Raw genomic sequence first — 20,895 nt, forward strand, 5'->3', positions numbered from 1 at the left:
TGCACGTGCTGATAAGCAAATTGTGCGCATGGCAGTGACGGATCGCTCAGTGACATCCCGAACCATAGCACAGCACATTGCGTCTGTAACGCATCATCCAGTGTCTGCGCGTACCATTCGACGCCGTTTACAGCAGAGTGGTCTGTCCGCAAGACGTCCATTGCTTCGTCTACCATTGACGCAGAACCACAGACGTCTCCGTCGCCAATGCTGTGATGACAGACGGATGTGGACGGCAGAATGGAATGACGTTGTCTTTACTGACGAGGCACGCTTCTGTGTGCAGCACCACGATGGTCGGATTCGAGTGTGGAGACACCGTGGAAAGAGGATGCTGGACAGCTGCATTATGCACCGCCACACTGGTCTTGCACCGGGTATTATGGTACGGGGCGGTATTGGATATTACTCTCGCACGCCTCTAGTACGCATTGCCGGTACTTTAAATAGCCGGCGCTACATATCCGAGGTGCTGGAGCCAGTTGTCCTTCCTTACCTTCAGGGCTCGGCCACAGCAATATTTCAACAGGATAATGCGCGACCACACGTGGCACCCATTGTCCAAAGGTTCTTCGTCAATAACCAGATTGAAGTGCTTCCCTGGCCGGCTCGCTCTCCCGATCTTTCAACGAGTGACCCAGATTACATCCCCAGCTGCCACACCAGATGATCTTTGGCAACGTGTGGAAGCTGCTTGGGCTGCTGTACTCCAGGAACACATCCAACGTCTCTTTGACTCAAAGCCGAGACGTGTGGCAGCGGTGATCTCCAACAATGGCGGCTACTCTGGCTACTGATTCTGGCAGGAACCACATGTCACAGACATCAGTAAACGTAATCATTTGATACTTGGTCAACATGTTATCTACAAAATAAATTTTGTTGTGCTACCTCTTGTCTTTCTTGGTGTTGCATTTACGGTGGCCAGCAGTGTATTTTTGTCTGTTTGTTGCATTTGTGACTTCCAGCATGACCACCTCACCTGTCTTGCCCCCCGCTCATGCGCCAGAGCCGCAAGTGTTAGATGTCACACAGCTCATGCAGATGTTTCACTCTCAGACACAGTAGATATCAGCACTACCCAGTACGGTGCAGTAGGTACTCCACAACGCTGCGTTCCCTACGAAACAAGTACCGCCTGCTACAGCTGCTATTGCACCTTTTCGATAGTTTTTTGAACACAAAAAGGAATGGCTCGAGGGGTTACACCAATTTGAGGCACACATAGTAGCACACAAATTTGCAGGTACTGTGAAACTTCCATATGTATTATCCACAGTAGGAACTGCAGTGTTCAGATTAATTCAAAAACTCTTTCCTAACGCCACCCAGAGTGCACTTAGTTACGACCACGTTATTGCTTCGCTAACTAACTATTATGACCAACTAGTGAATATGCTAGCAGCTATGTATCAATTCTTTTATAGCAAAAATCGTTTAGAACAAACTTATCGCGAGTAGGTAACATATTTGCAGGGTATGACAAGGAAATGTAAATTAAAATGTGCTTTCGGTGCTTTATATTCAGATTTTATATGGCGTCATGTGATCGTGTACAATGTATCTGATGTTAAACCCAGAGAACAAATTTTGAAACACTCTGATCCGTCATTTGGACTTACCTGCTAAGGTCATCAGTCCCTAAGCTAACACACTACTTAACCTAAATTATCCTAAGGACAAACACACACATACCTATGCCCGAGGGAGGACTCGAACCTTCGCCGGGACCAGCCGCACAGGCCGTGACTGCAGCGCCTAAGACCGCACGGGTAATCCCGCGCGGCTAGGTTGAGTCTCTTGCTTGCGATCGCCCCATTCTGCACCGGTGGCGTGTGCTAGCTAAGCCGAGTAAACAACACTTTTCCACGCCGCATGGGCAGTTCACTGCACAGGCGGCTACACAGGCGAACGGAATGAAGTCTTCCCCTTGGTATTTTTAACGGCACAAACGCCAAGACTGGCCCGGCCCGACAAGCTCAGTGTAACGCTTGTGGTAGGATGGCTCTGAGCACTATGCGACTTAACTTTTGAGGTCATCAGTCGCCTAGAACTTAGAACTAATTAAACCTAACTAACCTAATGACATCACACACATCCATGCCCGAGGCAGGATTCGAACCTGCGACCGTAGCGGTCGCTCGGTTCCAGGCTGTAGCGCCTAGAACCGCACGGCCACTCCGGCCGGCGCTTGTGGTAGGAGAGGTTTAAAAAATGTCCCATGAGCACTATAGGACTTAACTTCTGAGATCATCAGTCCCCTAGAACTTAGAACTACGTAAACCTAACTAACCTAAGGACAGCACACGCACCCATGCCCAAGGCAGGATTCGAACCTGCGACCGTAGCGGTCGCGCGGTTCCAGACTGTAGCGCCTAGATCCTCTCGGCCACCCCGGCCTGCGGTAGGAAAAGACATGTGCAATCTGTATGTCTGCAACGGAACAAACATAAGGACTCGACCCACTCTCAAAACTCATGTCACAAGGCCCATGTCACTAATGCCGTACAGGTATATTCAAAGACTGCAACTAGCAAGCATACAGTTTTGTCAGTGATCTGTCAGTCAAACAAACTTTTCGTTCATTTACTTATTTGTGGGAAATGTTTAAGTTTCAGATGGACACGGGTGCCTCTGTCACATTGCTAGATCGTGACACATATGAACTGTTAGGCACCCCCATGTCTGTCTAAAACTAGTACGCCGGCCGCGGTGGTCCAGCGGTTCTGGCGCTGCAGTCCGGAACCGCGGGACTGCTTCGGTCGCAGGTTCGAATCCTGCCTCGGGCATGGGTGTGTGTGATGTCCTTAGGTTAGTTAGGTTTAAGTAGTTCTAAGTTCTAGGGGACTTATGACCTAAGATGTTGAGTCCCATAGTGCTCAGAGCCATTTTTTGTAAAACTAGTACGCATCTGACGGATTACAATAGGCAAGTTCCCATTCTCAGAACATGTACATCGCCTGCCATGAGTCGCTTGCATATGTGAATAACGACTTTAAAAGTGCTGCAATCATACAATTGTAAGAACATATTTGGACTTGATTTTTTAAAATTAGTTTGGCCTTAACATTCAGGCCAATGTGTTGTCCGTGTCTGCACTGAATGCAAACCACAGTATAGCTACCTTGCTAAAAGAATTTTCGGAACACTTACCTGAAGGTTTAGGCAAAGCTAATAATTTTGTTGCAAATATTACGCTCAGGCACAATTTTGAAAAGCCTGAATTGTTCCTATTGCATTATGGGACAAAGTCGCAGCCGAACTTAAAAAATTACAAGATAACAGAGTAATTGCGCCCATATCAGCTAGTCAATAGGCAAGTCCACTAGTTTTTCTCCCCAAACCTTCAGGTCGCATTCGCGTCTGTGTCGACTTTGTCTACAGTCAAACCACGAACTCTCATTGTTACTTATCCATTGCCATGCTCAGAGGATCTCAGGGACAAATTAGGCACTGGAAGCTACCTTTCTAAAATTGATTTGCGAGATACGTATCTTCAATTATCGCTCGAAGATGACTCTCAAAAAGTGTGTGTATTAAATACCCATTTGGGCTTGTTTAAAAATTTGTTTGCCTTTTGGCAGTGCTTCCGCATCCGCCATTATCCAGCGGTATTTGGAACAGGCGACTGCACACATACCAAACTTTTCAAACTATTTGGATGATACTGATGTAGCAGGTCGTACACCTGAAGAACATAACGCAAATTTACGTGCTTTGTTTTGTGTGTTATCTGATGCAAGACTAAAGTGTTGACTGGACAAGTGTGATTTTTTTAAAACCTGAGTTGTACTATCTTGGTCATTTCATAAACACTCAAGGTGTACATCCTTTTCAGGTGCATTTGTTGGCTATACGAGTCTTAGCGGTTCCTCGAAATATCACAGAATTGCAGTAAGTTTTAGGGAAAATGAACTATTATACTCGGTTCATACCAAATGCTGCACGAGTTAGGGCTCCATTGCATCGCTTGCGTTGCAGGAATATCCCCTTCGTTTTGACAGATGAGTGCCAAGCAGCTTTTCAAACACTTAAAAATGCATTGCTCAGTGATCGATGCTTAGTTCACATTGAGCCTGACAAATCACTTGTACTGCAAGTCGACGCTTCCTCTTATGGAGTCGGTGGAGTGCTTTCACATAGAATTGGTGATAAAGACGGGCCTATTGCTTTCGCATCAAAAGTGTTGTCCGAAGCTCAATGTAACTATTCGCAAATTCAAAAAGAGGCTTTGGATATTGTGTATGGTGTCACCAAATTCCACCACTATTTGTATGGAGGAAAATTCTACTTAACAACGGATCACAAGCTTTAGCAGTCCTTGTTTCATCCGACGAAACCGATTCCTGTACGAACTGCCCACAAATTGCAAAGATGGGCTTTGTTGTTGTCTCAATACCACTACTAGATCGTGCGTCAAATGGTTCAAGTGGCTCTAAGCACTATGGGACTTAACATCTGAGGTCATCAGTCCCTAGACTTTTTTTTTTTCGTCATCAGTCTACTGACTGGTTTGATGCGGCCCGCCACGAATTCCTTTCCTGTGCTAACCTCTTCATCTCAGAGTAGCACTTGCAACGTAAGTCCTCAATTATTTGCTTGACATTCCAATCTCGGTCTTCCTCTACAGTTTTTGCCCTCTACAGCTCCCTCTAGTACCATGGAAGTCATTCCCTCATGTCTTAGCAGATGTCCTATCATCCTGTCCCTTCTCCTTATCAGTGTTTTCCACATATTCATTTCCGCTCCGATTCTGCGTAGAACCTCCTCATTCCTTATCTTATCAGTCCACCTAATTTTCAACATTCGCCTATAGCACCACATCTCAAATGCTTCGATTCTCTTCTGTTCCGGTTTTCCCACAGTCCATGTTTCACTACCATACAATGCTGTACTCCAGACGTACATCCTCAGAAATTTCTTCCTCAAATGAAGGCCGGTATTTGATATTAGTATACTTCTCTTGGCCAGAAATTCCTCTTTTGCCATAGCGAGTCGGCTTTTGATGTCCTCCTTGGTCCGTCCGTCATTGGTTATTTTACTGCCTAGGTAGCAGAATTCCTTGACTTCATTGACTTCGTGATCATCAATCCTGATAAGTTTCTCGCTGTTCTCATTTCTACTACTTCTCATTACCTTCGTCTTTCTCCGATTTACTCTCAAACCATACTGTGTACTCATTAGACTGTTCATTCCGTTCAGCAGATCATTTGATTCTTCTTCACTTTCACTCAGGATAGCAATGTCATCAGCAAATCGTATCATTGATATCCTTTCACCTTGTATTTTAATTCCACTCCTGAACCTTTCTTTTATTTCCATCATTGCTTCCTCGATGTACAGATTGAAGAGTAGGGGCGAAAGTTTACAGCGTTGTCTTACACCCTTCTTAATACGAGCACTTCGTTCTTGATCGTCCACTCTTATTATTCCCTCTTGGTTGTTGTACGTATTGTATATGACCCGTCTCTCACTATATCTTACCCCTACGTTTTTCAGAATCTCGAACAGCTTGCACCATTTTATATTGTCGAACGCTTATCCAGGTCGACAAATCCTATGAAAGTGTCTTGATTTTCCTTTAGCCTTGTTTCCATTATTAGCCGTAACGTCAGAATTGCCTCTCTCGTCCCTTTACTTTTCCTAAAGCCAAACTGATCGTCACATAGAGTATTCTCAATTTTCTTTTCCATTCTTCTGTATATTATTCTTGTAAGCAGCATCGATGCATGAGCTGTTAAGCTGATTGTGCGATAATTCTCGCACTTGTCAGCTCTTTCCGTCTTCGGAATTGTGTGGATGATGCTTTTCCGAAAGTCAGATGGTATATCGCCAGACTCATATATTCTACACACCAACGTGAATAGTCGTTTTGTTGCCACTTCCCCCAATGATTTTAGAAATTCTGATGGAATGTTATCTATCCCTTCTGCCTTATTTGACCGTAAGTCCTCCAAATCTCTTTTAAATTGTGATTCTAATACTGGCACCGCTGTCTCTTCTAAATCGACTCCTGTTCCTTCTTCTATCACATGAGACAAATCTTCCCCCTCATAGAGGCTTTCAATGTATTCTTTCCACCTATCTGCTCTCTCCTCTGCGTTTAACAGTGGAATTCCCGTTGCACCCTTAATGCTACCACGGTGCTTTTAATGTCACCAAAGGTTGTTTTCACTTTCCTGTATGCTGAGTCTGTCCTTCCGACAACCATATCTTTTTCGATGTCTTCACATTTTTCCTGTAGCCATTTCGTCTTAGGTTCCCTACACTTCCTATTTATTTCATTCCTCAGCGACTTGTATTTCTGTATTCCTGATTTTCCTCCTTTCATCAATCAACTGAAGTATTTCTTCTGTTACCCATGGTTTCCTCGCAGCTACCTTCTATATACCTATGTACCTTCCCAACTTCTGTGATGGCCCTTTTTAGAGATGTCCATTCCTCTTCAATTGTACTGCCTACTGCGCTATTCCTTATTGCTGTATCTATAGCGTTAGAGAACTTCAAACGTATCTCGTCATTCCTTAGTACATCCGTATCCCACTTCTTTGCGTATTGATTCTTCATGACTAATGTCTTGAACTTCAGCCTACTCTTCATCACTACTATATTGTGATATGAGTCTATATCTGCTCCTGGGTACGCCTTACAATCCAGTATCTGATTTCGGAATCTTTGTCCGACCATGATGTAATCTAATTGAAATCTTCCCGTATCTGCCGGCCTTTTCCAAGTATACCTCCTCCTCTTGTGATTCTTGAACAGGGTATTCGCTATTACTAGCTGAAACTTGTTACAGAACTCAATTAGTCTTTCTCCTCTTTCATTCCTCGTCCCAAGCCCATATTCTCCTGTAACCTTTTCTTCTACTCCTTCCCCTACAACTGCATTCCAGTCGCCCATGACTGTTAGATTTTCGTCCCCCTTTACGTACTGCATTACCCTTTCAATATCCTCATACACTTTGTCTATCTGTTCATCTTCAGCTTGCGACGTCGGCATGTATACCTGAACTATCGTTGTCGGTGTTGGTCTGTTGTCGATTCTGATTAGAACAACCCGGTCACTGAACTGCTCACAATAACACACCCTCTGCCCTACCTTCCGATTCATAACGAATCCTGCACCTGTTATACCATTTTCTGCCGCTGTTGATATTACCCGGTACACATCTGTCCAGAAATCCTTGTCTTCCTTCGACTTCACTTCACTGACCCCTACTACATCTAGATTGAGCCTTTGCATTTCCCTTTTCAGAATTTCTAGTTTCCCTACCACGTTCAAGCTTCTGACATTCCACGCCCCGACTCGTAGAACTTTATCCTTTCGTAAATTATTCAATCTTTTTCTCATGGTAACCTCCCCCTTGGCAGTCCCCTTCCGGAGATCCGAATGGGGGACTATTCCGGAATCTTTTGCCAATGGGGAGACCATCATGACACTTCTTCAATTACAGGCCACATGTCCTGTGGATACACGTTACGTGTCTTTAATGAAGTGGTTTCCATTGCCTTCTGCATCCTCATGTCGATGATCATTGCTGATTCTTCCGCCTTTAGGGACAATTTCCCACCCCTAGGACAAGAGAGTGCCCTGAACCTCTATCCGCTCCTCCGCCCTCTTTGACAAGGCTGTTGGCAGAATGAGGCTGACTTCTTATGCCGGAAGTCTTCGGCCGCCAATGCTGATTATTTATCAAAATTTAGGCAGTGGCGGGGATCGAACCCGGGACCGAAGACGTTTTGATTATGAATCAAAGACGCTACCCCTAGACTCAGAACTACTTAAAACTAACCAACCTAAGGATATCACACACATCCATGCCCGAGGCAGGATTCGAACATGCGAAGTAGCGGTTGCGCGGTTCCGGAGTGAAGCACCTACAACCGCTAGGCCACAGCTATTGTGTATCGTTCGACGGCTCACATGGTAATGCAAACGCAATTTTACCTCTTCCGATTGGCTCTGATACAGACTTTGACCCCTGTACTGCATCTTGTTGTCACATCCATGCTCAGGATTTTGAATTGCTTCAGTCTTTCCCGCTGAACTGTACGAAAATTGCACAGGCCACGGAAGCTATCCAGACTTGAACGTTTTGCTAACATAAATTCACACATCTTGCCCTCACTCAGTGAATACCACAAAGAACTCTGTAATGCGACGATACTTTGCACGTCGGAATAGCGTTGCTGTACAGAAAGGTGCAATTCTTGTTCAAAATGACAGCTGGCAGGCACGTATGTTGATACCTAAATCTTTGCAAAAAGAAGTGTTGCAATTACTTCACCAAGGACACTGGGGCATTGTGTGTACGAAACAGTTAGAGCGTCGACACTGTTCTTGGATGAGGTGGACGCCCAAATAGAATATATGACGTCACAGTGTAACGGATGTACGGAAAATCAGTCCACTTCCCCACAAAAATTCTCTGCTTGCCGTAAGTCGCAATCACCATGGCAATGAGTGCACACTGACTTTGCGGTACCTTTTTGGAACACTCGCTGCTCGATTGTGGTTGACTCATACAGCAAGTTTCCTTTTGCTGTGGCGTTGACCCCGACAACGTCATGTAGCACAATCCAGGTGTTGTTATCGTTTTTTTTCTTCGAAGGTTTACCTGAAGTAATAGTGTCAGACAACGGCCTTAAGTTCACGTCCAACGAGTTTCAAACATACTGTGAACGCAATGGAATACAGTATTTAAATAGTGCACCATACCATCCACAGTCAAACGGTGAAGCGGAACGTTTTTGTCAGAACCTTCAAGCGGGAGATGGCAAATCTTCGTTCCGCACACATGAGGGATAAAGCGTTGCAACTGTTTCTCGCCTCGTATCATTCGCACTAACGAGATGGATCATCGCTGGCGGAATTGCTTCACAACCACCGCCATCGGACACTTCTCCACCTGCTCCACATTCCCCAGCATCCGGCACCGAAGGAAGGCGGCAAGTGTCGCTTCGCCCCTCCTGATGTTTTTACAGGGTTTTTAGCGGCAGCAGACGGTGGGCGCGAGGCGAGATCGTCCGTCGACTTGGCACTTGCACGTATCTTCTTTCAGGTCCAGATGGCTTGCAGCGTTGCCATGAAAATCAATTTCGCCTCTGTCACGTACACGATAACCTTTCAGTCTCTTTTTACCAGATTCAGGGATCCAGAAGACATCGCGGCCACAGCAGCTGCCAGACGGTGTCATCACGGCACCTCTGGACCACCCCATGGAGGCGGAGCCTTCGCCTCTTCCGCCTCCTCTCGTTCTGCCGATGGAGCTGGACCCGTCCACACGGCAGCAGTCGCCGCCTTCTTCATCTGGTTCATGGCAGCAGGAGGTGGACGCGTACCCTTCTGGTCGTTTTCCGGGGGACGTTTCTGCCAGAGCGCAGGCCGGATGGCGGTGTACGACCGGAAGCTTCACGTCGCCCGCAGTCGGCTTGCGGCCCGACGTTGCACCCACAATTCTGCATCACCCGCCGTAGTCGTACTCCCTATGGTCGCACTCCATACAAGGCGACGGTCTGGCGCTTTGGTAGGGGGGGGGGGGCGAGGAAATGTTCTGGCGTACCACAGATTTCTGAGAATGTACGTCTGGAGGAGAGCATTGTATGGTAGTGAAACATGGACTGTGGGAAAACCGGAACAGAAGAGAATCGAAGCATTTGAGATGTGTTACTACAGACGAATGTTGAAAATTAGGTGGCCTGGTCTTGTAAGGAATCACTAGGTTCTGCTCAGAACCGGTGAGGGAACGAATGCGTGGAAAACACCGATAGGGGGAAGGGACAGGATGATAGCACATCTGTTATGACATGAGGGAATGACTTCCGTGGTCGTAGAGGGACCTGTAGAGGCAAAAATTGTAGAGGAAGACAGATGTTGGAATATATATAGCAAATAGTTGAGGACGTAGGTTCCAAGTCCACTGCTACTCTTAGATGAAGAGGTTAGCACAGGAGAGGAATTCGTGGCGGGCAGCATCAAAACAGTCAGAACGAAAAATGAAAATAAAAAAATAAAGGTACCACACTGCGCTCAGTACAAGTCCCGCGCGGTGCTCGGGAGCCACAGCACCAAGTTACGACACCTGAAGATGGGCTTATAAGAGGCCGAAAGCGGTCGTGTGATAATAAAAGAACTTTAGAACAGAAGAGGTCTTTTCATCCTCCGGCATTGCATTAACGACAAATAATGTGTATCCACAAAGCGTGGGGACTGTATATGAAAATCTGTCATGACGATATACCCATTGGCGAAAAATTATGGCATAGTACACCATTCGGGTTTCTGGGAGGGGACTGAAGGGGGAGGTGACCATGAGAGCCGCGCGGGATTAGGCGAGCGGTCTCAGGCACTGCAGTCATGGAATGAGCGGCTGGTCCCAGCGGAGGTTCGAGTCCTCCCTCGGGCATGGGTGTGTGTGTGTGTTTGTCCTTAGGATAATTTAGGTTAAGTACTGTGTAAGCTTAGGGACTGATGACCTTAGCAGTTAAGTCCCATAAGATTTCACAACTTTTTTTTTGACCATGAGAAAAAGATTGAAAACCAACAAAAGAGTAACGTAGTACAAATCGGGGTGTGGAATGTCAGAAGTCTGAAGGTAGCAAGGAATCAAGAAAATCTGTAAAGGAAAATGCAAAGGCTCAATCTAAATATAGTATGGGTCAGTGAAGCAAAATGGAGGTAAGATAAGGATTTCTGGTCAGATGAGTCTAGGGTAATGCCAACAGTAGCACAAAATGGCACAGCATGATTCGTTATGATTAGGATAGTAGACCAGAGAATGTGTCACTGTGAACAGTTCAGTGATACGGTTGTTTTTATTACACTACTGGCCACTGAAATTGCTACACCACGGAAATGACGTGCTATAGACGCGAAATTTAACCGATAGGAGGAAGATGCTGCGATATGCAAATGATTAGCTTTTCAGAGTATTCACAAAAGGTTGGCGCCGGTGGTGACACCTACAACGTGCTGACATGAGGAAAGGTTCCAACCGATTTCTCATACACAAACAGCAGTTCACCGGCGTTACCTAGTGAAACGCTGTTGTGATGCCTTGTGGAAGGAGTAGAAATGCGTACCATCACGTTTCCGACTTTGACAAATTTCGGATTGTAGCCTATCGCGATTGCGGTTTATCGTATCGCGACATTGCTGCTCGTGTTGGTCGAGATCCAATGACTGTTAGCGGAATATGGAATCGGTGTGCTGAAGAGGGTAATACGGAACGCCGTACTGGATCAAAACGGCCTCGTATCACTAGCAGTCGAGATGACAGGCATCTTATCCGAATGGCTGTAACGGATCGTGCAGCCACGTCTTATTCCCCGAGTCAACAGATTGGGACGTTCGCAAGACAACAACCATATGCACGAACAGTTCGACGACGTTTCCAGCAGCATGGACTATCAGCTCGGAGACCATGGCTGCGGTTACCCTTGACGCTGCATCAGGGACAGGAGCGCCGGCGATGGTGTACTCAACGACGAATCTGGGTGCACGAATGGCAAAACGTCAATTTTTCGGATGAATCCAGGTTCTGTTTACAGCATCGTGATGGTTGCATCCATGTTTGACGACACAGCAGTGAACGCACATTGGAAGCGTGTATTCGTCATCGCCATACTGGCGTATCACCTGGCGTGATGGTATGGGGTGCCATTGGTTACACGTCTCGGTCACCCCTTGTTCGCATTGACGGCACTTTGAACAGTGGTCGTTACATTTCAGATGTGCTTCGACCCGTGACTCTACCCTTCATTCGATCCCTGCGAAACCCTACATTCGAGCAGCATAATGCACGAAGGCATGTCGCAGGTCCTGTACATGCCTTTCTGGATACAGAAAATGTTCGACTGCTACCCTGTACAGCGCACTCTCCAGATCTCTCACCAACTGGAAACGTCTGGTCAGTGGTGGCCGAGCAACTGGCTCCTCACAATACGCCAGACACTACTCTTGATGAACTGTGGTATTGTGTTGAAGCTGCGTGGGCAGCTGTACCTGTACACGCCATCCAAACTCTGTTTGACTCAATGCCCAGGCGTATCAAGGCCGTTATTACGGCCAGAGGTGGTTGTTCTGGGTACTGATATCTCAGGATCTATGCACCCAAATTGCGTGAAAATGTAATCATATGTCAGTTCTAGTATAATATATTTGTCCAACGAATACCCGTTTATCATCTGCATTTCTTCTTGGTGTAGCAATTTTAATGGCCAGTAGTGTAGTACCGGCAGCAAACCACCACCAACAACGATAGTTGAGGTATACATGCCGAAGTCGCAAGCTGAAAATGACGAGATAAAGTATTTGAGGATAATGAAAGTGTAGGACAGTACATAAAGGGAGTTGAAACTCTGATAGTTATAGGGGACTGAATTGCACTTGTAGAAGAAGTATCAGATTAAAAGGTTAAAGGAGAATATGGGTTTGAGATAAGGAAGAAGAGAGGAAAAAGACTGTTTGGGTTCTGCAGTAAATTTCAGCTAGTAATAGCGAATATTCAGTTGCAGAACCACAAGAGGAGAAGGAGTACTTGGAAAAAGGTGGGAGGCAGGATAAGATTTCAATTAGATTACATCAATGTGGGGTAGAGATACCGAAATCAGATGCTAGATTTTAAGCTGTAACCAGGAGCAGATACAGATTAAGATCACAGTATAGTAGTCATTAAGAGTTGGGTGAAGTTTAAGAGGTTAATCAGGAAGAACCAATACGCAAAGAACTGGTATACAGAAGTACTAAGGAATAACGACGTACGCTTGAAGTTCTATAAGGCTATAGATACAGCACTAAACAATAGCTTAGTAGGCAGTACAGTTGAAGAGGAATGGAAATCACAGAAGCTGGAAAGGAATACATATGTACAACTGCGAGGAACAATGGGTAACGGAGAAATACTTCAGTTGATCGACGAACAAAGGAAGTGCAAAAATGTTCAGGGACTTTCAGGAACTGAGAAATACAAGGCACTGAAGAATGAAATAAATAGGAAGTACAGGGAAGATGAAATGGATCCATAAAAAACCTGAAGAAACCGAAAAATAAATTGTTATGGGATGACAGACTCACAATACAGGAAAGTCAAAACAGCTTTCGATGACATTAAAAGAAAGGTTGGTAACATTAGGAATGCAACGGGAAGCGACGGATAAAAGCAGAGGAGAGAGCGGACTAGGGGAATGAATACATCGAGAGCCTGTATGAGGAGGATTTGTCTGATTGATAGAAGAAGAAACAGGAGTCGATTTAGAAGAGATGTGGGATCCAGTATTAGAACCAGAAATTAAAAGAGCTTTGCAGGACTTCCGATCAAATAAGGCAGAAGGGATCGGTATCTCTCCATCAGAATTTCTAAAATAATTGCGGGAAGTGGCAACAAGACAACTATTCACGTTGGTATGTAGTATGTACAGTATGTGTCTGGCGGAGTACCATCTGACTTTCGGAAAAATATCATCCACACAATTCTGAGGAGAGCCGACAAAGCGAGATTTATTTATAATCAGGCGAACAACTCATGCATCCAAGCTTCTGACAAGAATAATATACAGAAGACTGGAAAAGGAGATTGAGTATGTGCTAATTGACGATTAGTTTGGATTTAGAAAAGGTAAAGGCACGGGAGAGGCAATTCTGACGTTGCGGTTGATAATAGAACAAAGAATTTTTTTTAAAATAAAATGAAGACACGTTCATAGGATTTGTCGACCTGGAAAAAGTTTTAGACTTTGTAAAGTGGTGCAAGGTACTGGAAATACTGAGACAGATAGTGGAAAGCTATAAGGAGAGACAACTTATACAAAACAGGTACGAGACCCAACATGGAGTAATAATAGTCGACGACCAAGAACAAAGTGCTCGGATTATAAAGGGTGTAAGACATGGATGTAGTCTTTAACATCTACTGTTCAATCTGTACACAGAAGAAGCATGATGAAAATAAAAGAAAGATTCAGGACTAGTATTAAAATTCAAGGTGAAAGGATATCAACGATTCGATTCGCTGATGAGATTGCTATTTTGAGAGAGAGTGAAGAGCTATTACATAACCTGCTGAATCGACGAACAGTTTCATGAGTACAGAATGTGGGTTGCAAGTTAATCAAAGAAAAACGAAAGTAATGAGAAGTAACAGAAATGAGAACAGCGGGAAACTTAACAACAGGATTAATGTTCACGAAGTAGATAAAATTAAGGAATTCTTCGACCTAGGCAGCAAAATAACCAATGACTGATGGAGCAACGAGGATATCAAAAGCAGACTAGCACTAGCAAAAAGGGAATTCCGGGTCAAGAGAAGTCTACTAGTTTCAAACATACGCTTTAATTTCAGGAAGAAGTTGGTGATAATGTATGTTTAAAGCACAACATTGTATGGTAGTGAAATATGGACAGTGGGAAAACCGGAACAGCGGGTCGAGGTAGCCGAGCGGTTCTAGGCGCTACAGTCTGGAACCACGCGACCGCTACGGTCGCAGGTTCGAATCCTGCCTCGGGCATGGATATGTGTGATGTCCTTAGGTTAGTTAGGATTAAGTAGTTCTAAGTCTAGGGGACTGATGACCTCAGATGTTAGGTCACATAGAGCTCAGAGCCATTTGAACCATTTGAGGTAAAACCGGAACAGAACAGTATAGAAACATCTGAGATGTGATTTTACAGACGAATATTGAAAATTAGGTGGACTGGTCTTGTAAGGAATGAGAATGTTCTGCACAGAATCGGAGAGGAAGGGAAAATGAAGAAAACACTGAGAAGGAAAAGGGACAGGATATAAGAACACCTGTTAAGACATCAATGAATCATTTTCATGGTACTTTGTGAGGGAACTGTAGAGGATGAAAGCTGTAGAGGAAGGCAGATATTGGAATACATCTAACAAGTAACTGAAGAAGTAGTTGCACCTACTACTCTGAGGTGAAGAGGTTGGCACAAGAGAGGAACTCGTGGCGTGCCGCATCAAAGAAGTCATAAAATCACGTTATTCAGCCTTTAACAACTTAGCCTACTGAAGTCTGTTTCATTGCACTACTTACTGGTAGTTCCAACTTTCGTTAGTCTGAATTCTTCGTTACTGTATGAATACTCCGCACTATCAGTAGCCTTCCGAACTGCCTAATACAGATTCCCGTATGGAGAACATAGTGATAGACATCCCTGGGGTTGTGAAGCAGCTCAATGGGTTGAAAATAAACAAATCACCAGGTCCTGATGGGATTCCAATTCGGTTTCACAGAGAGTACTATAGTGCATTGTCTCCTTACTTAGCTTGCATTTATCGCGACTCTCTTGCCCAACGTAAAGTTCCGAGCGACTGGAAAAAAGCGCAGGTGACGCCTGTATATAAGAAGGGTAGAAGGAATAGATTCTCAAAATTACAGACCAATATCCTTAACATCGGTTTGTTGTAGGATTCTCGAACATATTCTCAGTTCAAATAAAATGAATTTCCTTGAGACAGAGAAGTGGCTGTCCATGCATCAGCACGGCTTTAGAAACCATCGCTCCTGCGAAACACAACTCGCCCCTTTTTCACATGATATCTTACGAACCATGGATGAAGGCTATCAGACGGACGCCATATTCCCTGACTTGCGGAAAGCGTTTGACTCGGTGCCCCACTGCAGACTCCTAACTAAAGTACGAGCATATGGGATTGGTTCCCAAATATGTGAGTGGCTCGAAGACTTCTTAAGTAATAGAACCCAATACGTTGTCCACGATGGTGAGTGTTCATCGGAGCTGAGGGTATCATATGGAGTGCCCCAGGGAAGTGTGGTAGGTCCGCTGTTGTTTTCTATCGACATAAATGATCTTTTGGATAGGGTGGATAGCAATGTGCGGCTGTTTGATGATGATGATGTGGTGTACGGGAAGGTGTCGTCGTTGAGTGACTGTAGGAGGAAACAAAATGATTTGGACAGGATTTGTGATTGGTATTAAGAATTGCAGCCAACTCTAAGTATAGATAAATGTAAATTAATGCAGATGAATAGGAAAAAGAATCCCGTAATGTTAGAATTCTCCATTAGCAGTGTAGCGCTTGACAAAGTCAAGTCGATTAAATATTTGGGCGTAACATTGCAGAACGATATGAAGTGGGACAAGCATGTAATGACAGTTGTGTGGAAGACGGATAGTCGTCTTCGGTTCATTGGAAGAATTTTGGGAAGATGTGGTTCATCTGTAAAGGAGGCCGCTTATGAAACACTAATACGACCTATTCTTGAGTACTGCTAGAACGTTTGGGTTCCCTATCAGGTCGGATTGAGGGAGGACGCAGAAGCAATTCAGAGGCGGGCTGCTAGATTTGTTACTGGTAGGTTTGATCATCACGCGAGTGTTACAGAAATGCTTCATGAACTCGGATGGGAGTTTCTGGAGGAAAGGAGGCGTTCTTTTAGTGTATCGCTACTGAGGAAATTTAGAGAACCAGCATTTGAGGCTGACTGCAGTACAATTTTACTGCTGCCAACTTATATTTCGCGGAAAGACCACAAAGATAAGGTAAGAGAGATTAGGGCTTGTACAGAGGCATATAGGCAGTCATTTTTCCCTCGTTCTGTTTGGGAATGGAACAGGGAGAGAAGCTGCTAGTTTTGGTACGAGGTACCCTCCACCACGCACCGTATGGTTAATTGCGGAGTATGTATGTATGTAGATTTAGACGTAGATGCCTTCACAAAAGAAGACGAAGTAATTATTAGCGTTGATATGCAGCAGGATTTTAGAACATATATTGTGTTCGAACATGATTAATTACCTCGAAGAAAACGGTCTATTGACACACAGTCAACGTGGGTTTAGGAAACATCGTTCCTGTGAAACACAACTAACTGTTTATTCACGTGAAGTGATGAGTGCTATTGACAAGGGATTTCAGATTGATTCCGTATTTCTGGATTTCCAGTAGGCTTTTGACACTGTACCACACAAGTAGCTCGTAGTGAAATTGCGTGCTTATGGAATATTGTCTCTGTTATGTGACTGGATCTGTGATTTCCTGCCAGAGAGGTCACAGTTCGCTGTAATTAACTGAAAGTCATCGAGTAAAACAGAAGTGCTTTCTGGCGTTCCCCGAGGTAGTGTTACGGGCCCTTTGCTGTTCCTTATGTATGTAAACGATTTGGGAAACAATCTGCGCAGCCGTCTTCGGTTGTTTTCGGATGACGCTGTCGTTTATCGACTAATAAAGTCATCAGAAGATCAAAACAAACTGCAAAACGATTGAGAAGAAATATCGAAATTGTGCGAAAAGTGGTTCAAATGGCTCTGAGCACTATGTGACTTAACTTCTGAAGTCATCTGTTGCCTAGAACTTAGAACTAATTAAACCTAACTAACCTAAGGACAATACACACAGCCATGCCCGAGGCAGGATTCGAACCTGCGACCGTAGCGGTCGCTCGGTTCTAGACTGTAGCGCCTAGAACCGCACGGCCACTCCGGCCGGCGTGAAAAGTGGCAGTTGACCTTAAATAACGAAAAGTGTGAGGTGATCCACATGAGTGTTAAAAGCAACGCGTCAAACTTCGGTTACATGATAAATCAGTCTAATCTAAAAGCCGTAAATTCAACTAAATACCTAGGTATTACAATTACGAACAATTTAAATTGGAAGGAACACACAGAAAATGTTGTGGGGAAGGCTAACCAAAGACTGCGTTTTATTGGCAGGACACTTAGAAAATGAAACATACCTACTAAGTAGACTGCCTACACTACGCTTGTCCGTCCACTTTTAGAATACTGTTGCGCGTTGTGGGAATCTTACCAGATAGGACTGACTGAGTACATCGAAAAAGTTCAAGGAAAGGCAGCACGTTTTGTACTATCGCGGAATATGGGAGAGAGTGTCACAGAAATGATACATGATTTGGAATGGACATAATTTAAACAAAGGCGTTTTTCGTTGCGACGGAATCTTCTCACGAAATTCAAATCACCAACACTCTCCTCCGAATGCGAAAATATTTCGTTGACACCGACTTACATAGGAAGGAACGATCACCAAAGTAATATAAGGGAAATCAGAGCTCGTACGGAAACATATAGGTATTCATTCTTCCCGCGCGTTATATGAGATTGGAATAATAGAGAATTGTGAAGGTGGTCCGCGAACCCTCTGCCAGGCACTTAAATGTGATTTGCAGAGTTTCCATGTAGATGTAGATGTAGAGACACTGTGATAAAAGTTGTAGTTTGCTTTTACCGAATTATACTCATTATCATTATTTTTTTAGTGGCAGCGTTTGACCGTGATACTAGAAAACAAATTAATGTCGTGCATTTACCTACATGGCATTCCGGCACATTCCTGCATTTTGATTTCATTCACGCTCTGATTTCAACAAGTAACCTACCTCAGTATTACGTATAATTACACTTGGGTGACTGAAGAGCTCTGAAACCATATGCAAAATTCCTTGCGCAGCACGTGTGGTAGTCTTTAATGCCGCTGCGTTTCGATCGTGGATAGTAAGGTTGGAGATTTTCATTGGCGCTGTGTGTTTGTATTAACCTGAGCGCCTCCCCGTAGGACATCATCACGTGCAAACTCTATGGTACGTAAGATTCATGAGAAAAGAATCAGGCGGAGTGCTTCCGTAACATGAGATACTTCGCAAGTTTTACTCATCTTTACGTATAATGCAGAAACCACCTTATAATGAGTGGTGGAGAATAAAAGTTAACTGTCGTCTTCATTACCTAACCATTTACACCAAAATCTGAAGATACTGCAATTGGATGCACCCATTTTCCTGGGAAGCCCAAGCGAAGGCAACACAATTCGGGCTACCATTCGCGTGCCGGCGACATGTAACCTTTGCACGCGCAGCGGAAAGCCGACTCTTAGGTGTCAGAAGAAATAGCTAGTTTAAAGAAAGAAAAAAAAAGAGCGCAGGTTACTAACTTCCACTGTAATAGTGTGTGTATGTGTGTGAATTCTTAAGGGACCAAACTGCTGAGGTCATCGATCCCTAGACTTAAACACTGCTGAAACTAACTCGAACTAACTTATGCTAACAAGGGAACCTCCCCATCGCACCCCCCTCTGATTTAGTTATAAGTTAACACAGTGGATAGGCCTTGAACAACTGAACACAGATCAATCGAGAAAACGGGAAGAAGTTGTGTGGAACTATGAAAAAATAAGCAAAATATACAAACTGAGTAGTCCATGCGCAAGATAGGCAACATCAAGGAGGATGTAAGTTCACGAGCGCCGTGGTCCCATGGTTAGCGTGAGCAGCTGCGGAACAAGAGGTCCATGGTTCAAGTCTTCCCTCGAGCGAAAAGTTTATTTTCTTTATTTTCGCAAAGTTATGATCCGTCCGTTCGTTCATTGACGTATCTGTTCACTGTAATAAGTTTAGTGTGTGTTTTGCGACCGCACCGCAAAACCGTGCGATTAGCAGACGAAAGGACGTGCCTGTCCAACGGGAACCGAAAACATTTGATCGCAAGGTCATAGGTCAACCGATTCCTCCACAGGAAAACACGTCTGATTTATTCTATACGACACTGGTGACGGCATGTGCGCACATGACAGGAATATGTTGTCGACCCACCTAACTTGTACACTTGGCGAATGGGTAAAAAGATTATTCTACCTTGCCCGATTTAGGTTTTCTTGTGGATGTGATAATTACTCCCAAAAAAGTGATGAAAACATAAGAGTTTGTCACATAAACTGCAACAAATGAATGCAACAGTTTCACAGTCGCACAGTTTTCCCTCTGTTCTGTCACAACATTTGTCTTTAACGTTTTCAAATTTTTCCGCGTGTAGACCGTAAAATCCTACATATGTCGAAGCAAATCTGAACATGTCCTGGAATTTTGGAGAGCAAAGTTGATTATGTGTGAGTGCCTGAACTTTGATAATTGTCTGAAAATAAAAAATTAAACTTTTCACTCGAGGGAAGACTTGAACTAAGGACCTCTTGTTCCGTAGCTGCTCACGCTAACCACGGACCACGGCACTGCTGAGTTTACACAATCCACGATGTTGCGTATCTTGCGCATGGACTACTCAGTTTGTCTATTTTGCTTATTTTTTTCATAGATCCACACAATTTCTTCCTGTTTTCTCGATTGATCTGTGTTCAGTTTTCCAAGGCCTTTCCACGGTGCCGACTTTTAACTAAATCTCAGTGGGGTGTAATGGAGGTTCCCTTGTAAGAACAACACAGGGAGACTCGAACCTTCGGCGGGAGGGGCCTCAAACTGCACGGCCACTCAGCGCGACCTATAGTGACGTTATGGGAAATCATCCGGAACATGCTCATGTTGGTGCAGCGGAAACAATCTGTTGCAAGTAGGAACCTCAGTGCAAATACTAAGCGTGCAAAGTTGACACTCGGCGCGGTGGCCGATGGGATCGACCATAAAGACATTTCCCATTCACATTCACTCCAGTCTGGCACCGCGCCGAGTGTCAACTTTGTTTGAGCAAACATTACAAATGCCTGAATACAAATCGATGTTTTATATGAGCATCTGGTGAGAGTAGATCTGTAGCGAGCAGTGACTACGTTGCTGACCATCAGTATCCTTTTGACTACTTACCTAAAAATACTGCAAGTTTCGTAACAGAAGAATAATACTCGTTGCTTTAGGGTATGTGCACGATTTTAGTCAGTGTCGATACAGTTAGAGAGAGCATGGAATCGAGAATGAGATTTTCACTGAGCAGCGCAGTTTGCGCTGACAGGAAACTACCTGGCTGTTACAGCTGTGAGCCTGTGTGCTGGTCAGAGATTCGTACTAGGGGCCTTTACTTTTGGCAGTCAAGCTGTCTACCAACTGAGCGACCCAACCTCGGCTCAGGATCTATCCTCTTAGCTTTACTTCCCCAAGTACCTCATCTAGTACCTTCCGAACT

The sequence above is a fragment of the Schistocerca americana genome, chromosome 1 (genome assembly GCF_021461395.2).
Source record: "Schistocerca americana isolate TAMUIC-IGC-003095 chromosome 1, iqSchAmer2.1, whole genome shotgun sequence".
NCBI classification, from domain to species: Eukaryota; Metazoa; Arthropoda; class Insecta; order Orthoptera; family Acrididae; genus Schistocerca; species Schistocerca americana.